The sequence below is a fragment of the Elephantulus edwardii genome, unplaced genomic scaffold (assembly GCF_000299155.1).
Source record: "Elephantulus edwardii isolate Elephantulus edwardi_28Jun2011 unplaced genomic scaffold, EleEdw1.0 scaffold00416, whole genome shotgun sequence".
NCBI lineage: Eukaryota > Metazoa > Chordata > Mammalia > Macroscelidea > Macroscelididae > Elephantulus > Elephantulus edwardii.
The window spans coordinates 1231847-1236025 of record NW_006400166.1 but is presented as its reverse complement, the minus strand read 5'-3'; the positions used below and the strand labels follow the sequence as shown (position 1 = coordinate 1236025).

Here is a 4179-nt window from a genome sequence, read left to right as displayed (position 1 = left end):
CACCATATAGAATAGACCCCAAAAGAAAATCACCAAAGCATATCATAGTCAAATTTTCCAGAACCAAAGATAGAGAATTCTGAAAGCAGTTAGAGAGGAACAAAAAGTAATCTGTAAGTGCTGAATTCTCAGCAGAAACCATGCGAGCAAGAACCTAGTGGAATGACATATATTGAGCACTAAAAGAACATAACTGTAAACCAAGAATATTGTACCAGCAAATTTGTCCATCAAATATGAAAGGGAGATCAAGATATTCCCAGAGAAATAGAACGTAAGGGAATTCGTAAAAATAAGAGAAGCACTGAAGGAAACACTGAGAGATGTTCTTCTTACAGAGGTGCCACAGCGAGCAGAATGGACCAAAGTAACTAGCAACAACACACACACACACACACACACACACACACACACAAACTCAACAAAATGATAGCAATAAAACCTTGCCTCTCAATAATCACTCTGAATGTGAATGGTTTAAATACACCAGAAAAGAAAAAAAAAAAAAGAGTAGCAGAGTGGATAAAAAACCAAAATCAATCAAAATGCTGTCTATGTGAGGCACACCTGAAAAGTGAAGATAAAGAGAGATTAAAAATAAAAGGGTGGGAAAAAATATACCAAGCAAATGGCAACCAGAAAAAAGCAGGAGTAGCCATATTGCTCTCTGATAAAATAAATTTCAATACAAAAACCATCACAAAGGAGAAGGAAGGTCACTACATAATGCTTAAAGGCCAATAAAACAAGAGGATATAACAAGAATAAATATCTATGCACCAAATGCTAGACCTGCAAAATATATAAAATGAATATTAGCAAAACTAAAATAAAGAAATAGACAACACCACTATAGTAGTTGGAGAACTCAATACACCACTCTCAAGAGAAGATAGAACTATGAGAAAGAAACTCAACAAACATGCTGAAGAATTAAACCACACAATAGACCAACTTGATCTCATAAATACTTATAGGCTTAATGCACCCAAAAAACACAGTATACCTTCTTCTCCAATGTGCATGGAAGGTTCTCAAGAATAGATGACATTTTAGGCCACAAAGCAAGCATCAATAAATTTAAAAACATAGAAATAATACAGAGAATCTTCCTAGACCACAATGATACAAAATGAGAAATTAATAACAAGAGGATAAAGGAGAAAACACCCACACATTTGGAAGTTGAACAATATTTTGCTTGAATATGAGTAGAAGAAATAAAAAATTAATTGAAAAAGTTTCTTGAAACAAATGGCAATGAAAATACAACTCACCCAAACCTCGGGGAAACAGCAAAAGCTGTAATCAGAGGTCAATTTATAGCAATTAGCAAACATATCAAAAGGCAGGAAAAATTGACCATTGACTCTCTAACCCAACATCTCCAACAAATTGAAAAAGAACAGCAAGAACACCTGACACCCTCTAAAAACACTGGACTGATAAGAATTAGGGCAGAAATAAATGAAATAGAAAACAAAAACAATTGAAACCATCAACAAAATTAGGAGTTGGTTCTTTGGAAAGGTCAATACAATTGACAAACCACTAGCAAAACTAAAAGAATTTTTTTAAAGATGCAAATCTGAAAAAAATATAAAAAGGCTAATAATGGAATATTATGAAAAACTATACTCAAATATGCAACCCTAGAGGAAATGGACTAATACTTAGAAATGCACAAACTACATAACCTGACAGAAATCTGAAACTGAACACATAAACAGAGTCATTACAAAAGAAATTGAAAAGGAAATAAAATCATTTCCAGCCAAAAAAAATTCTGAACTAGATGGGTTTGCAGGTGAATTTTATCAAACATTCAGAGAAGAACTGTCACCAATTCTACAAAAACTATTTCAGAAAATAGAAAAAGACACAATTCTCCCAGATTAATTCTATGAAGGAAAAATATCCTTGATACCAAAACCAGGTAAAGACACTACCAAAATAGAAACTATAGGCCAATATCTCTCATGAACATAGATGCAAAAATCCTGAATAAAATCCTGACCAATAGAATCCAATGATAGATCAAAAAACTAATTCACCATGAACAAGTGGAATTCATAACAGGTATGCAAGTATGGCTCAAAATGGGAAAAATAGTCAGTGTAATTCATTACATTAACAAAGCGAAGAACAGGGACCACATGATCCTATTCATTGATGCAGAAAAGGCCTGTGACAAAATCTAACACCCTTTCATAATTAAAACATTCAACAAAATAGGATTAGAGGGGAATTCCTCAATAGTAAAAAGTATATACATATGCAAACCTGAGAGCCAATTTTGTTCTCAATGGAGAGAGATTAAAGGCATTCCCCTTGAGAACAGGAACTAGGCAAGGATGCCCACTATCACGTCTCTTTTTCTTTCTTTTTTTTTTTTATTTGCAAAAGGAAGCTTTATAGTCAATTAAAGTACAGTATCTTGTATTGGCCAAAATGTGCTATTCACAAGAAACCAAAGTAATACAGTTTACTTACTGACCACCTAAAAATCACTTCTAAATAAGTTCTTAAATTGTAGCAGTAAACAGAAGACAAGATATATGTAAACAATACTGCAGTTTATCAAAAGACGTAAGAAATTTCAAACCTTATCTTTGGGAGTTATAAAAATCAATGTCTTGGCTAAGTTATAAACATTTATAATGCAATTGTTTGTATAACTGGTAATGCTAGTAAGATGACGTTTCTTAGAAAAAAACCTAAAAATACTTAGCCCCATTATTCACCTGTAGAACATGCTCTTTATGCCTACATTTAAACATTTCTATAATCACATCCAAAGGATAAAGCAAAACCACCTACAAACTGGCATGTCTGTCTATTTCTGTTTCTCAAAATGTCCTTAATTGGTTTGATGCAGCAAACAAATTTCAACTCTGATTGCTATGGAAAAAAGAACAGGAGATAATCTGATTTCCAATGAACTTTATATAGTTCAACTGCATTTAGGCAACATGTTATACGAAAAAAAATTACTAACTGAACTGTAGGTATTAAATACTGAAAAAATTAACAGTTTGTTATAATTTATGTCATTTAACAATAAGAAGTTCACAGCCATCAGCTGTTCCAGTGCAATTTCGGGTGCAATTGGAAATTTGGGAATCCCAGTGGAGCTGTTAGTGTAGCAAAACTGTTAGGTAAAATACATGCAAACTTTTGATAGCACTTGTGAAGGGATCTCTCTACAATTGACCTCATTGGTTTCATTTTCAGCAAACTGACCTGGGCCACTCAACATGGCTTTTATTGTTCCTGATGTTAGTGCATGTTCTCTTTTTACAATAAATTCATGGCCATCAGAAGATATCAATTTGACATACATGACATCTGGGCCTTCACAGTTTTCTTCTCTCCATCCATTATGCTCTTTGAAATTCTACTTCGTGTCCACAGGAACTTTAGTAGCTTTTAGTTAGTCCTGTAGTCACCACAGCTACCACAACTGGGCCTCGCACACTAACACAGCCCCTACTCCAGGGCTGCCCCTCCCCCTCCCTCCCCCCCTTCTCCTTTTCAATATTGTATTGGAAGTCTTAACAATAGCAATAAGACAAGAGAAGGAAATAAGATGTATAAGAGGAGGTAAAATTATCTCTCTATGCAAATGATATGATAATATATTTAGAAAACACTAAAGACTCAGAAAGAAAACAACTGGATATAGTTGACCAATTCAGCAAAGTGGCAGGATACAAGATCAACATACAAAAATCAATTGGATTTCTCTGCAGTGACAAAGTGGATACAGAACAGGAGCTAAGGAAAGCAATACCCATCACAATAGATAATCACAAGATTAAATACTTTGCAGTAAATCTAACCAGAAACACAAAGAATCTATTCAAAGAAAATTACAAAAAATTACTACAAGAAACAAAAAGATACCTGGAGAAATGGAATATATCCCTTGCTCATTGATAGGAAGACTCAATATTGTGAAAATGACAATAGTACCAAAAGCATTTAAAAGTTCAATGTAATCCCAATACAAATATCAATTCCATTCTTCAACTAGATGGAAAAGGCAATCTCCAATTTCATTTGGAATGGAAAGGGGCCTTGAAGAAGCAAAACACTCCTTAAAAAGAGAAACAAGGTAGGCGGCATATCACTCTCTGATTTCAAATCCAGAAATTTGCCTATCTACTTACGGTCAAC

General features: G+C 33.9%; 1 pseudogene; it reads right to left on the bottom strand.

Moving 5' to 3' along the window:
- Positions 1 to 2998: 2998 nt before the first annotated feature.
- LOC102875389 lies at positions 2999 to 3343 on the bottom strand (annotated as a pseudogene).
- Between the last annotated feature and the right edge of the window lie 836 nt (positions 3344 to 4179).